The sequence below is a fragment of the Nilaparvata lugens genome, chromosome 11 (genome assembly GCF_014356525.2).
Source record: "Nilaparvata lugens isolate BPH chromosome 11, ASM1435652v1, whole genome shotgun sequence".
NCBI classification, from domain to species: Eukaryota; Metazoa; Arthropoda; class Insecta; order Hemiptera; family Delphacidae; genus Nilaparvata; species Nilaparvata lugens.
The window spans coordinates 3,537,885-3,565,589 of NC_052514.1; the positions used below are offsets into that span (position 1 = coordinate 3,537,885).

The 27,705-nt window shown below is 36.1% G+C and overlaps 2 protein-coding genes across 5 annotated transcripts in view; one reads left to right on the forward strand and one right to left on the reverse strand.

Moving 5' to 3' along the window:
• LOC111051782 (calcium uniporter protein, mitochondrial) overlaps window positions 1-27,705 on the reverse strand; it is a 394,346-nt gene that overhangs the window by 237,210 nt on the left and 129,431 nt on the right. The gene's annotated exons all lie outside the window — the stretch shown is intronic.
• The window catches only part of LOC111055756 (myb-like protein X), a 204,096-nt gene that overhangs the window by 135,059 nt on the left and 41,332 nt on the right, over window positions 1-27,705 (forward strand). For both annotated transcript variants that reach the window (XM_039437431.1, XM_039437432.1), the window contains exon 2: window positions 22,102-22,332. The gene's annotated coding sequence lies outside the window, so the exon portion shown is untranslated. The remainder of the gene's footprint in view (window positions 1-22,101; window positions 22,333-27,705) is intronic.

The window sequence follows — 27,705 nt, forward strand, 5'->3', positions numbered from 1 at the left end:
ATTTTGACTAATAGTTTTCCAGTTATTGGCGTTTTTCGAAAATAACGAAAAATCTATATATCTCAAAAACTAAGGTCGATATAAGAAAATTTTACTAAAGATTTTCTGTTGCAAATTTCATGTGGTCCTCGACTGTTACACCTTTAGTGGAATACTCTTTATACTCTAACAATTAAATATCAATTGTTAGTTATTTCTAGTATAAACGATACCAGAGAAAATTATCCTATCAAACTCAAAATTGTTTCATCCTATGACAATACTAATTGAATTTGGTCTCAATTCATCTAACTATAGAAAGTGATCCAACAATCCATTTTATTAAAATATTGAATGTCAACAGAAAATAAAAATTATAGTGAGGTCCACGTTATAATGGCAGTGATTGACTAGCAATGAAAAGAAAACGGTTAAGGGTAAGTGTTGAAGGCTGAAGGTTTGAGGGTTAGTGTAAGAAAGGCCGACTGTGCCCTAACTTCACCCTCCTAGGTTAAAATAAAGGCAGTCATTCAATTCAATTCTAATCAATGGAATTGCTATCCTTGTCTATTATTCAACAAAGCGGATAGTGCCATCTCTTTCTCGCTTTGCTCTGTTGCCTTCACCAATGTAGAATTGATAATTAATTAACAAAATATTCATGTTAATTATGAAAATTCATTATGGAAATATTGAAAAATATAATTTCTTGCTTAAACAAATATAATTGAGTATTACAAACGAGAATGAACAGTTGATATTACATCAAAAAACCTGTATCAGCTACCATCTATAATAGTCCAGGCGCTGGCTTACGGTACATTGAGCATACATGAGAGAGGCAGACAATTTGATCTCGGATTATTGTTAGGGGGTCTTTAGTGTATATGAAACTCGATGTCGTCACGTCCCAGGGTGGTCGACAGATTGGGGGGAGGGGGGTAAGTTGTAAAAAACGCGCGCTTATAAAATCGCCTGTCCTGCAGTTATTATTCATAGTACAGATTTGATTTTTTTCTCAATTTTATGTAGGCTACACATAACTAAATTTCAATGTGGTCCTTTACATTTTTGCGATAAACCACATAGTTTTTTTTATAGAGGGTATTGACAAGACAGAGGATCGGCAACGTTGTTCTCCTATCTTTCTCCACTGCCATTATAACGTGCACCTCACTGCAGTGTAAGAGCATTTTCTATTAATCTGAATCCAAGTAAAACGTGTGAACGAGAGTGAAAGTAGGAGATTTGAGGTAGTTTTATTTTTGAACAACTATTTAACCCACAGCCGAGGCACGCAAATAAGTGGGCGTAGAGAGTGCAATTTGTTTAAACAGCGTTAACCTTGGCTGTACACCAAACTAATTTACCAAAATAACCTCCCTATGTTTCAGAGGTAGTGGCGAATCGGATTTAACTTTAGTTAACTAGTCGGTCAACCCAACTTTCGGTTCAATTTTATTTGTTCGAATTTGAACTTGATGAATAAGTGCAAACGATTAAAAACAATGATAAAATTACTGTATAGTATGTATGTATGTATGTATGTATGCATATGCAATCATAGGCCAACAAAAAAAAAACTGGTGTGGCGCACTCACACAACTTTCCTTGCCGTTATGAAAATTGATCACCTGACGTTAGTGTTCCCGCGCATCTCAAGTCTACTATTCAAAGATATGAGCCAGCTGGTGACTGTACAAAAACGCTGGATACATACGAGATCTGCTATCTCTTCATAGTGAATGATTTAATAGAATCAACAGTTGCCAACAGTTTACAATTGAATAATCACATTTTCTCAAACTTCAAGCTTATTTTCAATTTTACTTGCTAGTTCTAGATTTAGCTAAGTTCTAGACTTTAACTGGCTTTAAACTCTGGAGTCAGAAAATTGGCTTTCCTAGTCAGAGCGTTAACGTACTTGAGGATTCAAATAGACACTGGAGTTTAGAGATCATGTTAGACCCTGGAATTTATAATGTCGCTTTCTGTGTGAAGGGCTTATAAGTCCAGGACTTGAATTAGATTCTCGCCTCTTTCCGAGTCAAAGGAAAGTCCTGGACTTGAAACAGCGTGATTTTAATCCCTCGACTGGGGTAGGGTTTAAATTCAAGTTCTAGACTTAACTGAGCAAACACAATTCAGTTATTGTTTTGGAATAGATAAAAGGCCAAATAGATGTCATGGAATACCTAAATTATTTGGATTAGTCCATCTAAATTCAAAATTTATAGTTTGCAAGTTCATTTTGGAATAAAATTGTGTCAGAAGTATGCGTAAGAAACTAACCTCATTTAACGACTGTGACACACCCTAAAAATGTTCAAGCAAATAATACAAGGATTGCCTTGGGATTTATATTCCAATCTGAATGTCATATTCAACATATTAATAATAACAATGATAAATAATTATTCCAGTTTTTTTCAAAACAAATATGTTTTCAATAGCCTAATTAAATTAATTAACTCAATAGAAATTGAATTAATTAAATTAATTAACTCAATAGAAATTAAATTAATTAACTCAATAGCCTAATTAAATTTGTATTCCAAAATCACTGGTTAGGATCAATGATCAATAATAGCATAACGTAAAATGAAATGTTTATTCATTCACCTTTCAAAGGTTTTGCTTTGAATATGCCTACAAAGAAATCGAAACGTATTTTAAAAAAATAGTTTTTAGAGCATGCTCATTTGAATTGCCCCGTTGTAATCAGCTGTTTCCGTTTTGCTATAATGCCAACAATACAACAGCAAAATATTGTGAATTTCCCTCATGTTTACTGCGTTAAAGTCTTGGACTCAAATCAGTCGAGTACTTGATAGACTCCAGAGTTTAGAAGATAAAATCGTGACTCAGAAAGTCAATTTAGACCCGAGAGCTTATTTTAGTCCTGGACTCTGTAAGTCCAGAACTTATAGATCCCGAGCTCGGAAACCGGCCCTTAGAACTGTTATAACCATTAAGCTATCGTATCCCAAACCAATCTTCATAACCTGTAGATCTGTGACCCACTTTCCAAAAACAAACCTAATTGGGCTCCGCTCACTACCCAAATTGGTAAAAGCTCCTCTCTCAATACAATTTTCGCCCTGCAGGTCTTCTCTAGTCGCTGAAAACGATTTTATTATGATTAATCCTATCTAGTACACTTCCACTATGGTGACATCCACTAAAAATTGTCAGCATTGTTTGAATGGGGTTTGTTATTGTTGTTTATAGGGAACGCTGACTGTTCAAAGTGGATCTCACCTTAGACCCTACTAAACCCTAATCCAGGCCAGTGTAGCAAGCTATCTGCCCAATATCTTGGAAGGGTTTAAACAGCTTAGCTGTTGCCTGAGGGCTAAATACCCCATTCTGGCACTCTCTCCTTCAAATTACTCCCTCTTCTTCATTATCTTCATAATCTTCTCTCTCTCTTACACGTCCTTTTTCAATCATTCCTCTTATTCGTCTCTCACTCTCCTCTTACTCTCACACTTTTCTCAACCGTTCCTTTCATTCTTCTCCCTCTCTCTCTAATCCAATTACTCTCTCTCAGTCGTGTGTTGATGTGGAGGATATGAGTTTATATTATTTTCAAAGAATCGGAAATTATTTGTTGAAACACCGCCGATTCATGTGATAACATCACAATATTATAATAATATTATAATATATCATAATTATTATATATTACTAATAATAATTATAATAATTTGAATTATTATTCAAATTGCAGTACATTTTTATTCTTATAAATTAATTTTTAAAAATACTTTTAAAAATTCGTAGAGTAATTAGCAAAACTTTTATGGAATGTAAATAAGTGTATAAGCCAGTATATTTTATAACATACATAGATAATTAACTCCTTCTAATTCAATCTCTCCTCTCCTCTCACTTCACAATCAAACTCTCTCTCTCCTTTTTTGGTAGAGAGTTAGTGGGGAGGATATTTTTAATATTCTTTCCGTAGAATGGACATTGATATACATTGATTTTCATTAGCTGATTCGCCTTTGTGGCCTTACTTTGTTTTTATAGCTCACGTAAGCGCTAAATATGTAAGTGTAGACACCGTTTGTGTTTGGTCGTCTGCTCTGTTCTCTATCTATGAATTGAGTTTTTGGTTGGTTAAGTTCAGAATATTGAAATAATAGCGTGAAAAAATGTCATCTCTATAATAATCTTCAGCATAATCTTATAATCTCAACAGCCTTCTCATAATCGTCTACTTTATTCATAAGGCCCTTTGTCTTTATCACTCTTTCTATCACCATCTCGTCATTCCTATTTCTGTATTACCATAGAGAAACAATAGCGTAAGTAGATATCCCATGGTATAGGGCGTTTATGTCGCAACTTTTACTGTTATCTCAAGCCCATAGTCCACGTATTTCGTTCCAGTGATGCTGTGTGACGCTGGTAGTCTCTCATATTGTGCCGTTCATACACTCTCACCCCGCCAAAGCATTAAAATTCCACAGTAATCGACAATAATCAGTTTGAGATAACAGTAAAAGATACGACATTAACGCCCTATACCATGAGTTATCCACTTACGCTGCTGTTTCTCTATTGTAATACATTTTTCTATCTCTCTCAATTCCACTCTCTCACTCACACTCTCTCCCTTTTCAATACAATTTCTCCATTCCTATTCCTCTCTCTTCATACACTCTTCCCTGATCTTGGTAAGTTAATCATCTCTCTCTCACTTCAACTCTCTATCTTTCTCTCTCTCTCTGTCTCATTCTATACCCATATCTCCATCCCTATTCCTCTCCCTCTCTCTTTCTCCCCCACTAATCCCTTCCCTTAGTTAATCTTCAGCTAAGAGTTAACGAGGTTATAGCAATATCCAAGTAAGCCACATCTACAAAGGCCTCTCCACTGATGTCAGTGCCTTAATATGACGTCATCAATACACACTCATTTAACCGCAGCTGTCAGATTAAAGTGAATCTCAACTCTCTCACTGTAGCAGTTTCAGAGCATTTGAGATTATTGTGATTACAATATTCCGCCTACGATATTCTGCTACTAAACGACGGCGATGAAACAGCAAATAGATGATGATATTATATTCAAACGATTATTGGAGCCTATTCCATGCAACAATACAATTTGCAATAAAAGCAGGCCTAGAGTGAGGTCCACGTTATGATGGCAGTATTTGATTAACATTGGTGTTGCCATCCTTGTCTATCATCTTTGTATAATCTTATTATCATCTTCCTAAAGTGAAGTCCACCACGTTATAATGGCAGTATTTGATTAACATTGATGTTGCTATCCTTGTCTATCGCATTGTATGATCTTTGTATCATCCTCCTATAATAAGGTCCACGTTATAATGGCAGTATTTGATAAAAAGTGGTGTTGCTATCCTTGTCTATCATCTTTGTATAATATTATTATCATTGTATAATATTCTTATTAAGTACTTGTTATTTGTCCTCATAAATTCAATCTATACCACTGGAGAAATCCCAGATGATTTTAAAGGGAGTTCGATGGTGCTGTTGCCCAAGTTGGGCAACTCTCTTTAAAATCATCTGGGATTTCTCCAGTGGTATAGATTGCATTTATGAGGACAAATAACAAGTACTTAATAAGAATATTATACAATGATAATAATAACAAGGCAATAAGATGCGAAGAATATAGAACATTAAGTATCCTAACACATGCCTCAAAGTTAATTACGAATATTATATCGAGGAGAATTGAGCGGAAAATTGATGCAAATCTCGCGAATGATCAATTCGGCTTCAGAAAGAACAAGGGCACAAGAGAAGAAATATTGTGTATCAGAAATATTGTGGAGAAAAGCTTTCAGGTGAACAAGCAGGTATACATTGCATTTGTAGACCTGTTCAAGGCATTTGATAGAGTGAATTGGAATGTGCTGATGAAAGTATTAAAGGACATCAAAAAAGGTTATAGAGATAGAAGGATCATTCGAGAGTTGTACAAGAATCAAACAGCATTATTAAGGATAGGTGAGCAGCAGAGAGAGGCTGCTGCTATAAGGAAAGGAGTGCGACAGGGCTGTAGTTTGTCACCATTGCTATTCAACATTTATATAGAGCAAGCTATCAATGAATGCAAGGAGTGCAGCTGTAGTGGAATCAAGGTAAATGGAGTTCGGATTCAGATGCTCCGTTTTGCAGACGATATAGCAGATAATAAAAGAAATTTAGAAAGAGCTCTAACCACCTTGCATGAGATTCTGCGGAATAAATATGATATGGAGATAAATAAGATAAAGACAGAAGTAATGGTCTGCTCAAAAGTCCCAGAGAATGTGTCCATTGAATTGGATAATCATGCCCTGAAGCAAGTTAAAATCTTCAAAAATATCTTGGAAGAATTATATCAGAAGATGGTAAAGATAGACTGGATATAAAGCACCGTATCAGAGAAGCTGAGGGTATGTTTATTAGTGAAAGACAGCTTCTTTCCTCAAATAGTCTAACCTTGGAAATAAGATTGATTGATTGATTGATTGATTGAGTACTTTATTTATGTAGATTACAATATATACTGGCTTATACACTTATATACAATAGCTTACAATACAGCAGAATTATAGATGAATTTACATAATATAGACTAGGAAAATAACTATTGAACTGTATATGATATGAAAAAGCAATTTGTAATATAATAACTATAGATAATAATCATATTGTTATGCATCTACATAAATTGGCGGAGCTTTGGACATATCAATGTCCATTCTTTGGAAGAATATTAAAATATCCTCCCCACTAACTCTCTACCAAAACGTTAATTTCGTTATTTAAACTAAGGATTTATTTATTAATGGAAATATTGTAAAAGTTTTAATCAATATGAATATGAAGAGAAAAAAAAAACAGAAAATTGATAAAGTAAAATAATTATATAGGTAGATAAGATCAAATAATTGATTAATAAAATGAAGTAGGCTGAAAGTAGATCAGGGTTATCAAATTTCAGTAATATACAGCAGCAGTATGCAGTGGATAATTGAAATAACATGAGTTTATATATATATATATATATATATATATATATATATATATACAATTCGTTCTATAACATGGTTTAAAGGTTTATATTGGTGGAATGGGTGAGGGATGGTTGTCATGTGATCGTTCTAGGGCCGGACAGTTTCAGTCATTTGTTCCAAAATATGTTTTTTTAAAGTCAGGTTGAAGCTCGCTCGGCTCTCGATAGACCTGATAGAAACAGGAAGTGTATTCCATGCACGACAGGCACTGACTAAGAAGGATTTTGTGAAAATAGTAGTTCGATGATTGGGTATCCTTAAAGTACTTTCTCCGGTTCTAGTATGTGAAGCATCTATCCTCCTACCTTCAGAGACAAATTTGAAATCATCTTTAAAATAGTTCGGATTACCGTATTTCAAGATATCTCTAACAAGCTTGACTATTCGAAAAAGCCTCTGATCGGGAAGCTTCAATGTTGAACTAGCAATGTGGGCTGGGGTGATATGATCATGGCGTTGGAGAGAGTAGACGAAACGTAGACAATAATTTTGGCAACGCTGTAGTTTATCATTCAGAGTGACTTGCATATCGTTAAGAACAGAATTACAATACATTAAATGTGGGAAGATGAGAGATTGAACCAATAATAATTTAATGTTTCTAGGGAGGATATCGTGCATTTTCTTCAATGCATGCATGGCTGAGAATACCTTTTTACAAGTTTTGTTCACTTGTTCTGACCAGTCAAGAGTATTATTCATAATAATGCCTAAATTTTTAACTGAGCTACAGTAAGGAATGTCATTACCGTCTACACTAATTTTGTGAATCGATTCAAGGTCAATATTGTTTATAAGACGAGAATATCCAATTATAATGGGTTGTGTTTTGATGGGATTAAGCTTAAGGCCATTTTTCTTTGTCCATTCCACTATCGAATTGATATCCTGATTCATTATTCCAACTGTTTCATTAATTTTTGTTATGGGACAGCTTAAATAGATTTGAAGGTCGTCTGCATAAGTATGGAAACTGGAGAATTTGATAATGGAAGAAAGGTCATTAGCATACAAAGTGAAGAGGAGAGGGCCTAAAATTGAACCTTGTGGTACTCCATGCATAACGTTTTTCCAAGTTGACTTTTTGTCACCGACAGATACACATTGTTTCCTACCTAATAGATAGGATTTAAACCAAACTAACGAGTTGTGACTGAAACCAAGAATAGCCAACTTATTCAGAAGGACTGTATGATCAACAGTATCGAATGCTTTAGAAAAATCAAATAGGGTGAGGATGGTGCATTTTCTTTGGTCCATAGCTAACCTTATATCATCAGTGACACGAAGCAGAGCTGTCTCAGTTGAATGGAATTTTCTAAAGCCTGATTGAAAGTTATGAAGCTTACTATTGTTGTCTAGAAATTTTACAACTTGAGCATGAATGAGTCTTTCTAGCACTTTGGACAATGCAGGTAAAATACTGATTGGTCTAAAATCCTCAACTTTATTGGGTGATGGAACTTTATTTAGAGGGCGAACCAGAGCAAACTTCCAGTTTTCAGGGAAAATGCCTTCTTCAAGTGACTTGTTGAAAATGTATGTAATGGTTGGTAAAACAGCAAATAACATCTTCTTGATAAATTTAATAGGAATTTTGTCTACACCCGTAGCATTACTATGAATACGTTGAATTGCTCTGAAAGTGTCTTCTTCTGAGATTGGATGGAAATGAAATTGATCAGTGATTGGTAAATCTAAGTTTGTAACCTGCTCTTCAAGATCATCTATATGATTAGCAATGACAACTTCGTCGCGTTGGTTAGAGTGTGAAACGAAATGGTCATTTATATTATTCAATGGTAAGTCAATTTGTGGATTCGATTTCTGTTTGCCAAGCCCGAATTCTTTTATTCCCTGCCAAAGTGATTTAGAGTCTTGTCTATTGTTTGTCATAAACGAATTCAAGTACCTAATCTTTGAGTTCCGTAATTCCTGTTTAACCCTATTTCTAAGGCTCCTATACTCTATCAAACTGTCCAAGTCAAATGTCTTTTTAAATTTTCTATGTGCTTTGTCTCTACGTCCCATCATCTTAAGTATGTCTTCAGTCATCCACGGTACTCGTCGTTTTCTATTAATCCTCCTTGTCACATAAGGTGCATGTTTGTCATACAAAGTCAAAGTCCAATTCTCGAAAGTCTTGACCATGTCATCAACTGAGGGTAATGCTTCAATTTGATGCCATGGAGTCTGAGCCACATCAGTCAGGAAGGCGGCTTCATCAAAGTTTTTGAAGTCTCTATAAGTGATAATTTTCTGTTCTGGCTTGGGTATCTTATGGGAAAGTACACAGTAGATCAAATCATGTCTAGAAATAGCTGGGACTGAGATTTGGCCTGCTTGAACACCTCATTGGGATCACTAACAATGAGAAGGTCAATGAGTGTGTCTGATTCATTAGTATGATGAGTTGGATCGAGGGGTAAAATAGTCATGTTTAGGCATTGGAAAATTGTAGTCAGTTGAAAGTAGTCAAAGTTACGATTGTCATGTTCAAGTCGGTGTTCATATCCCCCATAACTAGTATACGGTTATAACAAGGCATAAGAGAAAGCAAGGCATTTTCGAAATCTGTGAAATGACCTATTTTTGGTGGGCGATAACAGATACCAACGAGTAATTTATCATTACTAGATAAGGATAATTCAAGTAGCATAAACTCTGGTCTGGAACAATACTCTTGTTTAGATGTGATTAAAACTTTTGTTTTGATACCATCTTTCACATAAATTGCTACACCCCCACAAGCTTTATTTAATCTATCATTCCGGAAAAGATTATATCCAGGCAATGCAACAAAATTTGATGAAATACTAGGCTTCAAAAATGATTCGGAAATTCCGATTATATTGAAGTCCTGAAAACGGAAGATTGCTCTGAGTTCATCAATGTGGCAACTGAGGGATTGTACGTTAAGGTGAGCAGCCTTGAAAAGTTTTTGAAAGAGTGGAGCTTATTTGCTAGAAACATACCTGCGTCATTATTACTATTATTGAAATAATCATACCTACTTGAGGGCGAGCGAGCTGACGTGTCAGTGAGAGGCATCATGGAAGCAGCAGACCAATCGTGAACCGACCTCAGAACGACACATGACGGGGGAAATGGGGATGAAACTGATAAAACTTAACCTAAATGAAAAAGTCTCTTGATTCGAGTGCATTCAGTATGCCTTGACAGTTCGGCTCCCTTCACTATTTAAAGCACTAGTTCAAAAATTCACTAAACAATAAGATGTAGATGTGTGGAGTTTCGGTGATGAATAATCCTAATGTGAATAAGATGAAGATTGAGGAAGAACTGGTAGTGGGAGATCTGGTCCAAGTGGAGATAGAGCGAGTAGGTATCCAGTAGTGGAAGAATCGGGTCCAAGTGGAGGTAGAGCGAGAAGGAATCCAGTAGTGGAAGATCGAGTCCAAGTGGAGACAGAGAGAGATGGAATCCAGTGGTGGAAAATCGAGTCCAAGTGGAGATAGAGAGAGATGAAATCCAGTAGTGGAAGATCGTGTTCATGGTGGAGATAGAGCGAAATGGGATCCAGTAAAAACTGAAAAAGAGAAGAAGAAGCCAGCAGAAAAACGAAAAATCTTTGAAGAAAGTTATCAATAGAGGAAAGATACATAATACAACTGATAATGAATAATATTTGCATAAAATTGAAGAGGAATAGTATGATTTAATGTGGGAAAGAATCGAATATTATATGGATTAATATATGGATATTAGTAGAAGGTAATCAGATAGAAAGAGAAAAGGTAGAAAGATAAATAGATATAGAAAGAGAAATAAACATTTGAACATGCTGGATAGCAAGTGGAGAAATCACAGGGAAAATAATGATAATAATAGGGAAGAAAAGAAGAGAAAGAAGGAATGTGCACAAATTGCGAAGAACTTATGAAACTGAACTATAGAATAAGAAATAGAACATCGCATTGTGATCTTGAATTAATCAAGGAGAGAAGAAAAAGAAGGAAAGAAAAAGAAAGAAGAAGAGAAGAAGAAGAAGAAGAAGAAGAAGAAGAAGAAGAAGAAGAAGAAGAAGAAGAAGAAGAAGAAGAAGAAGAAGAAGAAGAAGAAGAAGAAGAAGAAGAAGAATAATCATCATCGCAAACAACAATATTCAAGTAATCATTATAAATATAAGATCAAGAAGAGAAACGAGAAAGAAAAAATAAGAAGTAGAGGAGACGATGGAGAAAGTGCTAGATTATTTTAGATGAGTTTTAAATAGTATTGAACGGTGAAGTGTGAAAAATATTATATAGTATTAGAAGTATAATTAACTATTGGGAGTTGCAATAACGATAAAAGTAGAAATGAGAACTGTAATTGTTTAGTGATGATGTCTAAGATGACGTTAAATGAAAACACGCCCCTATAAAGCATATATTCTTCACACATTAGCTTCTATTGTTCAAGCTGTGGCAACAGTAGAAGATCATTCATTATAGAAGAGATTACTATCTTTACCTATAGATTACATCCACATCTATAACGTATGTTAATCATCCAATTTATTTGAAATTCAGCATTTCAAAATTATTAATATGGAAGTAATTTTGGTAAGAGATGTAATAATAAAGTAAGAATAGAGATGTAATAATTATTAGTAAGAATAGAGATAATGATTCTCAGTACCCTCTGGAGTATAGTAGTTGATGCATTGAACGTAGTTTTGGGAATTAATATCAAGATAAATTATTAATCAGTATTAACAAATGTAATAATAAATATATAATCATATATAATCATAAATAGCAGTGGAAAGATTCATTTATAGAACAGAAAGCCAGCTCATGAAAAATGCCAAGGTATATCTACTGTGAAATGTATTAATACGAATTTCCTATTATTGTAGTGAAGGGCACCTTAGTCATCGAATCCTGAAATGATTTAATTTACCTTTATGTTTTGAAGGTCGGTCATCCTCTCGACTGTGTGGACCCTCTTGGATCCTCCCTCCCCGATAGAGATCTTGATCCTCCCGTCCGATGACCAGACATTCCTATGCCCATGACGGTCGGCCGCAGCGTTGAGGATCTTGAGACGCTCCGCAGTCAGATCCTCGCGAATGGTGACGCCGGAACCCTTCAGCTTCCTCTTAGCGTCGAAGATCATCTTCCTGGTCCGGTAGCTGCAGAGTCGTACTATGATGGGTCGGTCCTTGGGTTTAGCTTGCCCTTGTTGAGGTGGTTGACGCCTTCCAACGCGATGCGAGCGGTTGACATCCGCCAGAGTCACGGGCACGTTCAGCTCTTGTTGAAGACATCAAGCGCCAGCAGGTCCGTGTCTTCTTTGTCACTCTCCGGGATCCCAAAAATACGTATGAATGTCGGCGCCCGTATGCTCGAGGTCGTCGACCTTCAGGTGACAAGACACCTCTAGCTCACGAATTCTATCGTGCAGGTGTTTGTTCTCCTCCTTCAATGCCTGAAGTTCCTCAAAAATGGATTTCACTGCCATAGAAACGGCATGATGCACCGTTTCCTCGATTTGCTGTCGAATAATTCGGAGGGTCTCTTCAGACAGTGATCCAGAAATAGCTGGCCCTGGCTTGGGAGCATTGACCTCATTCTTCGGAGTGCCTCTGTTCGGTCGAACCATCGTGTACCGTTAGGTGGATTTACACTTTTACAGGCGAGAAGGTAGACTGAAGAATTAGGAATGTTTTTTCAAGATAAATAAAAAGAGTATGAGTTAATCAAAAATATAATTTCACTATTGAATTAAGCTCGAGAAACTGAATAACTAGATGTATAATTTGAAGTGAATTGAACTGTATAAACCCTACGAAATATCTGTTAGAAGACGGAGCCGAACTGACACACGTTTACTCACTCGACATAACCAAGAAAGAGACTAATAAAGAGTTGCATCTGGAGTATAGCTCTTTATGGGTCTGAAACGTGGACTATTGGTAAGGCTGAGGAAAAGACTCTAAATGCTTTTGAAGTATGGTGTTGGAGGCGTATGCTCAAAATAAAATGGACTGACAGAGTTACGAATGAGGAGGTATTCCAGAGGGCGGTGGAAAAGAGATCTCTTCTGAATTTTCTCAAGGACAGACGACATTCTTGGATTGGACACATAATAAGACACGACGGATTCACGTCAAGTATTCTGGAAGGTACAGTTGATGGACAAAGGGGTCGTGGGAGACCCCGGCTACAGTATTTAAGACAAATGACGAAGGATCTGGGTGCTATGAGCTATGTACAATGGAAGAGAGTGGCAATGGACAGATCTAGCTGGAAGGCTGCCAACCAATGAAACGATTGAGCTGTAAGAAGAAGATCCTAGAGTGAAGTCCACCACGTTATAATGGCAGTATTTGATTAACGTTGGTGTCGCTACCCTTGTCTATCACCCTTGTATCATCTTTGTATCATCTTCCTAGAGAAAGGTCCACGTTATAATGGCAGTATTTGATTAACAATGGTATTTCTATCCTTGTCTATCATTCGACAAAGCAGACAGCGCTATCCTTTACTAGCTCCACAGCCTTGTCTGATTGTTTTTCAACAATTCCGCAATTGAATTGATGAACTGGGCCGGGAACTGTCCGAGCTCAGGATTTAGCTAATTTCTAGACTTTAAACAGCTGGAGTAAGAAAATAGGCTTTCCGAAACGGGGCGTGGTCGCAGTTTTTATGATAATCTTTATTTTCTCATTTCTATAATAATTGGAAACGTTTTTGCTTGACGGAATGAAACATTCCTGAATAATTCAAAATAGCTGAAACTTCACATTATTTCCCCTTTATTATATATTGTGTTCAATTTTCTAGTTTTTCGAAATTTAGTTTTCGCCACACTGCACAGAAAGCAGCTGTTTTCCAGTCCCTACGTAGATCTGAAAGACATTGTTTGCAGACGACTCTCGTCTGACGTCAGAACAGGTTTCTTTCCGGCCTAGGCCGGAAAGAGTACCCTTTCCAGCGGCTAACATGGAACTAAGAAAGGTGATCAAAAAACAGCTGATCAAAAAACTTTTCATTATTTGTGTTCATTATTCAATAATTAAAACATTTATAATAATATCATCTCATTGTCATTTGAAAAAATAAAAAAAGTATAAACTCAACATCCCACATAATTGAACATCATCTTTTAGGTTATTTAGACAAATCAGAATAAAAAATAAAAATACTTGGACAATTTCCTGATTTTCAGATTACCTCAGATTTGCTAGAACTATCACCTTCCACTTCTGCTTTTGGAAAAAGCCAAAAAAAAAATGTTTTCCTAAAAATGTTTTCGCCAAAAATGTTTCCGGCAAAATTGTTTTTCCGGCTCTCAATCTTTTCTAGTCCTCGGCCTAGGGCCTCGGACTTGAAAACCGATTTCGAGCCGGGAAAATCTCATTTTCTGCTCCAGGTGCGAAATATACTATTAAACGTGTACTGCGACTGCGCCCCGTTTCGGAAAGCCAATTTTCTGACTCCAGCTGTTTAAAGTCTAGAACTTAACTAAATCCCGAGCTCGGAAACCGACACTAAGTATTCAATCTCAATCTCATTTATGGATATTCAAAATTTAATATCTGAAGAATATTTCCGTTGACAAATGAAATGTAATTGATTATTTCAAACAAGATTTAAAAGTTTATTACAATCTCAAATATGAAATTCATACATCAGATATATACCGGTATTAGCTATCTTCTATTTTAGGCAGAGAATCGGCAACACTGTTTTCCTATCTTTCTTCACTGTCATAATAACGTGAACCTCAAACAAATTCGTATTGGAGAGTCACTAATATTATCTGACTACAGAATTGTGTGCCAGGGTTGCCAAATCAAAGTTTTTGTGCAATTGCATCACTGTATTGCGATTTGATGACTGGGAAATTGCGGGAAACACACACACGAGGCTACTGTCAAATTGATATTTGAAGCGGACGCCGACTCAATTAAGGAGGCAGTGGGAAACACTGGCTGCTGCATAGATGATGAACAGAGTGAAAGAGAACAGGGAGAGAGAGAAAGAAAAGAGAGAAATGGGGAGAGATATTTGATATTTATTGAATACTTATAATATTGCCAGGACTCCAGGGAGAGACGAGTGGAGAGAGAGGGAGTGAGAGAGAAATATAGAGAAATAGAGAGAGACAGGAAGAGAATGATTAAGAGGAGGAGAGGAGAGTTAGAAAGAAGTTAGATAGAAAGAAAAAGAATAGAGGATGGAGAATATATAATAGATGATGAACTATGGAGAAATAGAGAAGAGGAAAAATGGGGAAGAGAGAGTGATGGAAAGAAAGAGAGTAATGGGAGATAGAGATAGAGAGAGAGAGAGAGAGAGAGAGAGAGAGAGAGAAAGAGGGTTGAAGAGAAAGAAGAAAGAGAGAGAGAGTGTGTGTGTAGAAGGAGAATAATATCAGTGGAATGAGGAAATTGAGTACCACCGGTGGGACTTCATTATTGTAGAGCTTACACAGAGCTCTGACAAAATGAAATGGAAATGTATGAAGGATAGTATAAGGTGGGTGGACACTAATGCTGATATAAGAGGCGCATTGACACTGAAAATGGATACGTAAAAAAGAGAAACACTATTATAAAATCTATCATAGGTAGATAGGGAATTCTTACAAATTAAGAGAAGATACGTAGAGACACAATATTATACAATCTATCACGGTAGGATAGGGAATTCTTCCAGATTAAGAGAAGATAAATAGAGGCTCTTGGAAAACACAAATAGAGCAACAGAGAAATAAAGAACAGGAAATAAAATAATGAGATTAGAATAAATATATTGGAAATTGTTGAGAAAGGAAATGAATGAGATTGTATAGTTTCATATGACGGACGGAGCACGGGTTTCCTGATAGTTAAAGTCTCCGCAATGGTCTATTTTAAAACTTGACAAACTGAAAACTAGACTGACTGGAATCTTGAAAGAATGAAAGTGGGCCTAAAACCATCCTCGGTTTATTAAGAATCTATAATATGCAAAATTTCAAGTTAATCAGTCCAGTAGTTCAGACGTGATGATGCGTCAAACATAATTTTCCTATCCCGTACGTGTATAAGCCAGCTCTTTCTTTCATAATATAATATTATATATATATATATATATATATAAACGAAATGGCACTCACTGACTGACTGACTCACTCACTCACTCACTCACTAACTCACTCGCAGAACTAAAAATCTATCGGACCAAAAACGTTCAAATTTGGTAGGTATGTTCAGTTGGCCCTTTATAGGCGCACTAAGAAATCTTTTGGCAATATTTTAACTCTAAGGGTGGTTTTTAAGGGTTTAAAGTTTGTCTTTTAGCATGTATATTCTCCTTATTCTCTTAATTATAATTGAAAAGTGTCCATACCATTATGCTAATATAGAACTATAATCTAGAGAGAGTACCTCTTCGAAACAGTAGTTGTTAACTGGTAACTAAATTAATAATTTTGTCAGCTTAGCATTAAGTTGAGTTGACTTTGTTAGGTTGGCACCAAGTTGAAGATTGGAATGCATTTATCGCGGAAAAATTGATTGGGCACTGCTACTTCAAAAAGAGCTACTCGCTTCGCTCGCCATATCCGTTTAGCCAGACGTTTAGTGTAGACACCCGACTGGATCGTCCTAACATATGATAAAAATGCTCAAATGAAAAATGCAGACGAGCGAAGCGAGCCTGCTGATCTCATTCTCGGACGATCCAGTCGGGGGTCCAGGGGGCGGAGCCCCCTGGCTAGACCAATATGGCGAGCGAAGCGAGCCTAACGGCTAGTATATTATATTAGTATGGATTATTGAAAAAAAAACAATCATGAACACAAGCAAGCCCGTTCGATTCTGAATTTGATATTTTGAATCATAATAGTGTAGGCCTACTTTTCTTCCATTCCCCGCCATTTATTCATATATTTCTGATATCATCTAACTAATTCTCTTTCATCTTTACTTTACTTTACTTCACTCCACTTGTCCGTCATATGAAACTATACAATCTCATTCATTTCCTTTCTCAACAATTTCCAATTATATTTATTCTAATCTCATTATTTTATTTCCTGTTCTTTATTTCTCTGTTGCTCTATTTGTGTTTTCCAAGAGCCTCTATTTATCTTCTCTTAATCTGGAAGAATTCCCTATCCTACCCGTGATAGATTGTATAATATTGTGTCTCTACGTATCTTCTCTTAATTTGTAAGAATTCCCTATCTACCTATGATAGATTTTATAATAGTGTTTCTCCTTTTTTACGTATCCATTTTCAGTGTCAATGCGCCTCTTATATCAGCATTAGTGTCCACCCACCTTTATACTATCCTTCATACATTTCCATTTCATTTTGTCAGAGCTCTGTGTAAGCTCTACAATAATGAAGTCCCACCGGTGGTACTCAATTTCCTCATTCCACTGATATTATTCTCCCTTCTACACACACACTCTCTCTCTCTTTCTTCTTTCTCTTCAACCCTCTTCTCTCTCTCTCTCTCTCTCTCTCTCTCTCTCTCACTCTCTCACTCTCTCTCACTTCTATATCCACAATTCACTCTTTCAACTGTTTCCAATAAATTTTTCTCGCCCTTTCTTTCTCTCCAATCTCTTGTGTTAGGGTTGTGTGGCAGAGAGGTCCTGGAGTCCTAACTCCGCCCTAATAAAGGCATAAAATCAATCAATCAATCTCTTCATTACTCTCTCTTTTTCTTGTTCTCATCCTCAATTCCCTTCCTTCTGTATTAATCTTCGTTCATTAGCTTCTTCTCTAATCAAGAACATTTTTTTCCCCACTATCTCTCTCTCCCATCTCTTCAATTCTCTCTTTCCATTGCTCTCTTTTCGATTATCTTACTCTCCATTCTTTCTCTCTCGATGGCCTTTCCTTCTTCTCTTCGTTCATCATCATCTATGCTCTCTTCTCTTTTACCCATGAATTTTTCTTCTATCTCTCTCTCTCCCCTCTCTTCAATTCTCTCTCTCCTCTCTGTCTCTTTGGTAGAGAGTTAGTGGGGAGGATATTTTTAATATTCTTTCCAAAGAATGGACATTGATATGTCCAAAGCTCCGCCAATTTATGTAGATGCATAACAATATGATTATTATCTATAGTTATTATATTACAAACTGCTTTTTCATATCATATACAGTTCAATAATTATTTTCTTAGTCTATATTATGTAAATTCATCTATAATTTTGCTGTATTGTAAGCTATTGTATATAAGTGTATAAGCCAGTATATATAATTGGAAATTGTTGAGAAAGGAAATGAATGAGATTGTATAGTTTCATATGACGGACAAGTGGAGTGAAGTAAAGTAGAGTAAAGTAAAGTAGAGTAAAGTAAAGATGAAAGAGAATTAGTTAGATGATATCAGAAATATATGAATAAATGGCGGGGAATGGAAGAAAAGTAGGCCTACACTATTATGATTCAAAATATCAAATTCAGAATCGAACGGGCTTGCTTGTGTTCATGATTGTTTTTTTTTCAATAATCCATACTAATATAATATACTAGCCGTTAGGCTCGCTTCGCTCGCCATATTGGTCTAGCCAGGGGGCTCCGCCCCCTGGACCCCCGACTGGATCGTCCGAGAATGAGATCAGCAGGCTCGCTTCGCTCGTCTGCATTTTTCATTTGAGCATTTTTATCATATGTTAGGACGATCCAGTCGGGTGTCTACACTAAACGTCTGGCTAAACGGATATGGCGAGCGAAGCGAGTAGCTCTTTTTGAAGTAGCAGTGCCCAATCAATTTTTCCGCGATAAATGCATTCCAATCTTCAACTTGGTGCCAACCTAACAAAGTCAACTCAACTTAATGCTAAGCTGACAAAATTATTAATTTAGTTACCAGTTAACAACTACTGTTTCGAAGAGGTACTCTCTCTAGATTATAGTTCTATATTAGCATAATGGTATGGACACTTTTCAATTATAATTAAGAGAATAAGGAGAATATACATGCTAAAAGACAAACTTTAAACCCTTAAAAACCACCCTTAGAGTTAAAATATTGCCAAAAGATTTCTTAGTGCGCCTATAAAGGGCCAACTGAACATACCTACCAAATTTGAACGTTTTTGGTCCGATAGATTTTTAGTTCTGCGAGTGAGTGAGTGAGTGAGTGAGTGAGTGAGTCAGTCAGTCAGTGAGTGCCATTTCGTTTATATATATATATATATATATATATATATATATATATATATATAATATTATATTATGAAAGAAAGAGCTGGCTTATACACGTACGGGATAGGAAAATTATGTTTGACGCATCATCACGTCTGAACTACTGGACTGATTAACTTGAAATTTTGCATATTATAGATTCTTAATAAACCGAGGATGGTTTTAGGCCCACTTTCATTCTTTCAAGATTCCAGTCAGTCTAGTTTTCAGTTTGTCAAGTTTTAAAATAGACCATTGCGGAGACTTTAACTATCAGGAAACCCGTGCTCCGCAATGGTCTATTTTAAAACTTGACAAAATGAAAACTAGACTGACTGGAATCTTGGAAATGCAGAAGAGATTTATTTATTTATTCATTTGTTGATATAATTACAAATCATATGAATGTGATCGGGATAGAACAACAGGCATAGACCAAAACTATTCTGTTCCCGAATTTTGATAAATAATAAAATGTCCGAAAAAATAGGTTATGTTCTTACTGAGGAAAGTTAAAGTTCAAAGTTATGTCCAAAAATATATTTGAGCTAGAAATTTTGAATTTAGAATGATTAAAATGCCAAGTTATAGTCAAATATTGCACTTAATATCACCGCACTTTGAATAAATTAAGTTATTTCAGAAAATTGAGATTCAATGAATGAACTGAACAAAAGTTTGAGACATTCAAAACGTGTAGGGTTAATAAGGAGAGTTTCATTATTTGGAGACAGCATACAAAGTTTTAAAAATTTTGAGAGAAAGAAAGGCACGTGAAAGCGAACTCAAGAGAGTCGAAGATTGTTAAAGAGGAATTCAAGCGAAACAGGAGGATGAGAAAAGCTGAGAAAACGAAGATGGGAGAAAGAAAAGAGAAGAGGAAGAGAGAGAGAAAGCCGCAATGCAGTAAAAGAGCGTCTAGTCCGTCCAACCATACATCTCGAAATAGCTTCTCTTGACACCGGCCCCCAAATGCGATGACCCAAAAACTACTTTTTCCTCTCCACAAATCAGAAAATCCTACAAATTTTCGAGACGTATCGGAGAAAATAAAGTCTCTGAAAGGTTGGAACTAGTTTTCGCTATTCATAGGAAGTGAGTCAGTCGATGTCTGAAATCACATTTTTATTCCTCACGATGTAAACTTAGTTTTACTCTCATTTGTTTTGACAAAGTTTTGTGATACAGCGGAACAAATTTGATGGTGTTCTTTCAACTGAAATAGACTGAACGACGGTTTTATTACTTCTACAAAATTGAAGTTTGTTTCAGAAATCTGATTTCCAAGAATAGTACTAGGATTACTTCAACACGATGTCAAACAACTGTTCTAATTTTATTTGTATGGAATTAATATGAAGAGAATAAGAAGGTTACTGATAATAAACATTTTAAATAGTTGTATTGAAATAAACCAAAAATAATATTTCCTGGTTAGAATGGGAGACAAATATACACGAACTTAGAAGAACTGTAATTTTGTTATATTCTTTTAATTGTATGGCTTAGCTAGCTAAGCTAGTAAGCTAGCTTAGAATTGAGCTTGAAGCTAGCTAGCTTACACTCATATCTGTGTGTAAATTCATTCTGCTGTTCCTCATAGAGAAGTTACGGACTATATGATCGCATAATTTCTAATATCGGGGCACCGAGCTTCGCTCGCTATTTTTATTTATTGATAAACAACTGAACACAATCATAGAGAAATGATAACATGAGTAGATATCCCATGGTATAGGGCGTTTATGTCGCAACATTTACTGTTATCCCAAGACGATAGTTCACGTCGTTCTTTCCTATGCAGCTGTGTGACGCTGGTAGTCTCTCAAATTGTGCGGTTCATACACTATCACCCCAACAAAACAGTAAAAATTGACAATAATCGGCAGTAATCGGCTTGAGATAACAGTAAAAGTTGCGACATAAACGCCCTATACCATGAGATATCTACTTACGCTATTGTTTCTCTATGACACAATTCTCTAAAATGATCTTGTTTATATTTTACAGCTGGCTATACGTCAGTTTATGAATTTCGGGTATGCGATATTTTGATTTTCCACAGAATCACTCGCTCACTTTTTACTATCCAAAGATGACGAAAGTCTCAGCTGTTTCAGCCAAGAATGAATTATCCCTTTAATGTCGTTCAGCGAGTTTTCCCAGGGACTTAGTGCAATTGAATTTTTATATCATAAACCTAGTATGTTCCAAATTTCGTGAGAATCGTTACAGCCGTTTTCGAGATCCGTTGAACATAAATATATATCCTTATAACCACATAACCATATAAATATATACAGAAATTGCTCGCTTGATATAATAGGATTTTAATTTGTCAATTCTCAATTTGGATTACCTACTTCTCATCTGAAACTCATAAGCCAGGTTGACAAAAGCGTGTTAAATTTTAACCGTGATAAAATCTTAAGAATAAATCTTATGACAAAAGCCATACGAATTAACTTTTACTTAAGAGAGTCAATCACCAGAGAAGTTTCCTTCTCAAAAATTGTTTCTCTAATTATTGGTACTTGGTATATATTTAATCATGAATAAGGGTCAAGCCACATGAAGCGTCTACCAGGCGTTTTGCACTGTCGGCAGGGCAAGGAAATCTCCAATTGTCTGATTGGGTTGGCGTTCAGGAATCAACTGATAATCAGCCAATCGGTGATCTTCCGTCGTTGCCGACTTGTGCGCCGCAGAACGCCTGGAAAAAACGCTTCATGTGGCATGGCCCTAAAGTTCTGCAACCGAGTCTTGAATGAAATTTCAAAGAAATATTTAATTTTCATATTCAATTTGGAATGTTGGATTTTCATAATAGAATGTGTTTATTGTTTATAGTAAAATGAGAATATATATGAAAACTAATGACACATATTCCAACTATAATCTTGGATTTTCTTCCATTTTGTTTCAGGAGCCATGACCGTGACGAAACCTTTGAGCTGCACTACATCAGAGGTGGCAACCACCCCCAAGGCCCACCCCCAGGCGTGAGGTGGAGTGTGGGGGCGGCAGACCACTGCCTCCGGAGGCGGCCCGAGCTAATACCCAGGGCCAGGTTGGTTGGAAAAGGACAGAGGAATCCAGTGAGTCGAGCTAATAGCATATCCACATCGGCTCCCTATACTGGGTGCAGGCATTCCACGTGAGTTATCCATTAATTTATCTATTCATCTACTGACTCATTAATTTATTTATTCATTATTCGCTCATTCATTAATTGAGAAAATTATTCATCTATTCATCTGTCCATATGTTTATTCATGACTTATTCATTGAATTTTTACGAATTTTTAAATTTCAATTTATTAAAAACACACAAAACAAGACAAAACAAAATAACAAATAATTACAAAACAAATAAAATGCTAAAAGTATAAAAAACCATGGGCTTTGTAGTTGGGTGTGTTGGAGAAGAGAAAAAAGAGAGGTCGATACCTAGCCAACTATGGTTTCCCATGTAATAGGCAGGCAAAGAAGAGAAGAGAGAAGTGACGAGGAAAAAAGGGAAGGGAGAAATGGGGGGAAGGAAGAAAGCAGAGGAATAGGTACGCAAAATAACGGTAAGCGAGTCCACTGAAAAATGAAAAAAAAACTAATGAAAAAACAATGCTGGAGCAGAAATCTCGAGTCATATAATATCTAAATGGAAGAAGAAATTACTGTATGTCCAGTTTTTAATATCCAGTTTCATTTTTCCGCTGATCTTATTGTCCATGAGAAAGTGATTTGGAATGAGGTTTATTATTTTAGTACCTATGTAAATCAACTGCCTCCTTACACATTTAATATTAGTGTTATAGGTTACATATTTGTTAGCAGTGGCCCTTAGATTATAATAATTAAGTGTAGAGTTTAATGTGAGATGAAAATCGGATCTATATTTTATTGAGTACTCAATTGCGGTTTTACTTTCCTTGCCCTATAACCATAGGTAAGGAAAGTATTGCTTTCCGAAAAAAATTAAGGTACCCCAATTCCTAAATTTCTATACGTTTCAAGCTCCCTTGAGTCCAAAAAAGTGGTTTTTGGGTATTGGTCTGTGTGTGTGTGTGTGTGTGTGTGGTGTGTGTGTGTGTGTGTGTGTGTGTGTGTGTGTGTGTGGTGTGTGTGTGTGGTGTGTGTGTGTGTGTGTGTGTGTGTGGTGTGTGTGTGTGTGTGAGTGTATGTGCTTCTGTGTACACGATATCTCATCTCCCAATAAACTGAATGACTTGAAATTTGGAACTTACGGTCCTTCCCCTAAAAGGATCCGACACGAACAATTTCGAACAAATCAAATTCAAGATGGCGGCTAAAATGGCGAAAATGTTGTCAAAAACAAGGTTTTTCGCGATTTTCTCGAAAACGGCTCCAACGATCTTGATCAAATTTATACCTAAAATAGTCATTGTTAATCTCTATCAACTGCCACAAGTCCCATATCTGTAAAAATTTCAGAAGCTCCGCGTCATCGATTGATTTTAGATTCCCAGTTATCAGGCTTCAGATACAATTTAAACAAAAAATTTCGAGTGGAAAAGATTGAGCATAAAAATCTCTACAATCAATGATCAGTGACATTTTCACCTAAAATTGGAAATAACCTCGAAATTCGAGAAAATGTGTTTATTCAATAATGTAAACGGTTGTCAACTGTTGATTCTATTGAATCATTCACTATGAAGAGATAGCAGACTTTGTGTGTCTCCAGCGTTATTGTCCTGTCACCAGTTGGCAGATCTTCGAATAGTAGACTTGAGATGCGCGTGTACACTAGCGTCAGGTGATAAATTTTCATAACGGCAAGGAAAGTTGTGTGAGTGCGCCACACCAGATTTTTATGTATATATAGTCATGACCTCAAAATCACCTATATTTTTATAGATGACAGAACACAGAGAGTGATCGGAGATCAGAGTAGTCTTCATACTCATCTACTCCACGCTGAAATATGTCCTTCAATTGTAAATCCAAACAACGAATCTGTCCCGCTAACATTTGTGGCTTTGATATAACATTGGGAGATAGACTAGGAGGTATTTCAGCGTAGCGTAGCTAAATGTGAAGATACCTTTATGAGGATATAGATGAATTTACCTCAGACTTCTCTGATCGCAGATCGCTCTCTGTGTGTCCTGTCACCTATAATTATCCAAAGTTCATATACGATCAAAGTCCGTAGATAGAAAGCTTTTCAAAAGCTTATAAAATTTATCATCATTTCTGATGTCTATGTGACTAATCATTTCTTCATCACATTTACCCTGATTTCATGTTGCGATTCTCCAACTCCAAATTGTACCCCAAAACGGTCATTACAACATACTCAATTGGGGGACGGAAATGGACTAAAATGGAGGAAAGACTCTATTTATTTGAAGTTCTGGAAGCAATCGGCAGATAGCATCTGGGTAATAACGTTAGCAGTAAAGCGAATCAATTACACAGATACAATCAGTTCTGAGTGAACGACTTTCGGAACTATAACGTGCGATACACATAGCTCTCCAATTCAGTAGTTCTTCAGTTCAGAACGGTTCCCAAAAGAACTAGGAACAGTATATTGTAATAAAATAACTTCTCCACATCAGTGATTCTCCAGTTCTGAACGGTTCCCAAAAGAACTAGGAACAGCAATAACAATCAACTTGAAGCTGAGTCAATCAAGGTTTTATGTAGCAACTAATTAGGGGTCAGAGTAATAGAGAATTTGACTGTAGCTATAAATCAGTGACAAACTCACCCATCAAGTTTTTGTTAGATCTTGAAGTGGAAGAACGATTAATTTCAATGGTTTATGGTTTATTTTAAATTATCTATATCCATTATGTAGTGTTTCATTCTTGTGTTATAAATTTAAAAAAAAAATTGTCATGGCTTCCATGAATTGGTCTTTTTAAGTTTGTCATTTGCTTGTGATTTTGTTACTTTGTCTTATCGTTTGTAAGTATTGAGATGTGACCTGGTTTCCATGATTTTAGTTATTCTAGTGGTTTGAATAAGCTCTTTTTCTTTGTATTGACATGTTTGCTGTACCTAGTTGTTCGAACTCACTGCCGGCGCACAATTTTTCTTTGCCGGAGGTGCCATTTTGTAAGTTAGAATATTTATTTTATCAATCTGTATTATTTTATGGCAAATAAATGAATTTGAATTTGAATTTGGTTCACTCCTACAGAGGGACATACAAAGAGAAGTTTTCTGACACCTAGAGACTTGAGTTTGGATAGAAATTAGGTGAGAATTCTTGTTGTAGGATGAGATTCTTTTGTAGTATAAAGGAGCGTACAGATATACACACCGCTAACATGAGCAATTCAATTTTAATCAGCTGATGCCAAGCTTTTTATATCTATGTCTTACCGTTTCTGTAAAAATACAGATATAATCAGCTGATTAAAAGTGAATTGCTCATGTTCGCGGCGCGTATATCTGTACGCATCTTTAGAGATTCTTCAAAAGCTTTCCCATGAAAATCACTTTCTTGAAAACTATTCAATAAAAACTAAAAAAATTGTCAAAGACTACAGATATTATTGAAAGTAGAGAGACCGGTTTGTAACCGGTCATTGTGATGTGACCCCAATTTTGTGACGTTTCTATTCGATGCCCCTTAAGTGGGAGGAGAGTGTCCAGTTGAGCCAATGGCAGGCGTTCATGCCCTTGACCAATAGCAGTAGGCCTACTCGCCTACTAGTATAAATTCTGCTGCTCTTGTATTTAGTTTCAGTTTATCAGAGATTGACAATGGTGTAATAACCGAAACCGGTCTTTCTAAGTGTCAATAAATCTGTGGTTTTTTAGCAATTTCTTATTCTTATTCATTTCATAGAAAGAAATAGCGCTTTCCGCTTTGTTGAATGATAGACAAAGATTGTCTATCTAATGAATCTGAGTTTATCAGATATTGAAAATGGTGTAACAACCGAAACCAGTCTTTATACTTTCAATACAATCTGTGGTTTTTGACAATTCCTTAGCCTTTTTATTTAATACTAGCAGGTAACCCGTGCTCCGCAAGGATCTATTTAAAAACTTAACAAACTGAAAACTTGAAACGGTCTTTCTAAATTTTAATAAAATCTTTGGTTTTCGACAATTTCTTAAGGTGCGCACAGATTTACGCGCCACGAACATGAGCAATTCAATTTTAATCAGCTCATTATATCTGTATTTTTACAGAAACGGATACAGATATGAAAAGCTTGGCATCAGCTGATTAAAAGTGAATTGCTCATGTTCGCGGCGCGTAAATCTGTACGCACCTTTAGTCTTCCCATTTAATTACCACAATATCAACTTCTCAACTACACAAAAAGGGAAAATTATTCAGTTATCAAAATTCCCCTCCACCCCACGTAGTCACATGGAATACTTACAAATTGAATATTAGCATAGAGAAACAATAGCATAAGTAGATATCCCATGGTATAGGGTGTTTATGTCGCAACTTTTACTATTATCTCAAGCCGATATTTCACGAATTTCTTTCCTATGCAGCTATGTGACGCTGGCAGTCTCTCATATTGTGCCGTTCATAGTCTCTTACTCGGCCAAAACAGTAAAAATCGACAATAATCGACAGTAATCGGCTTGAGATAACAGTAAAAGTTGCGACATAAACGCCCTATACCATGGGATATCTACTTATGCTATTGTTTCTCTATGATAATACATAGCCAAGTGTAATCTTCAATAGTTCCTTGAATAAAGGCAATCAGCTCCAAGTAGCAACAATTTAACAATTGACTAAAAGACAATTCTCACTTGAGCCACTCTCTAGAATAAACAGTTTCCGGTGCCGGCTCCTGGTAACAGCTTAGCGACAATATTAATGCAATCTAGCCAGCTTAGAAGTGCTATGTAGCCTAACCAGCTCACAGTACACAGTAACACAGTAAGCCTCCATTATGCCCGGCTTTTCTTGCTATTATCCACATCACAAGAGAATTCTGAATGAGATGATTTCAGTCCGAATAAATGCGGATGACAAAAGGACGGCATGTCGGTTGTAATGGAGTGGGAGGAAGAGAGAGAATAGGATGAAGAAAGAGTGGATTAAAGAGAGAGTGGAATGAAGAGAGAGAGAGAGAGAGAGAGAGAGAAAGAGACAGAGAGGGTGTGTGTGTGAGAGAGAAAGAGATATAGATAAAAATAGAGGGATTAGATTAGATTAAATTTTTTATTTATATATTTACAATATTTACTGGCGGAGATATTTTACTAGGGAGATATTTTACAATATTTACTAGGGATTCAGATTCAGATTCCTTTATTCATGTGTTTAACGAAACGAAATTCAACTTACGTTCCAGCGTTAAAAATAAATACCAGTAGCAGTAAAATGACATGGTGAATCATATTAAACTGATGAGTTCTACAATAATATTGAACAAGAATAATGATGAAAAATGCAAAAGTTAAGGTACTAAACGGGTACTAAGGGAGAGAGAGAGATTGAATTTAATTGAATAATTGCATTTATTTAGGGCGGAGTTAGGACTCTTGGTACTCTCTGCCACACAAGAGAGAGATC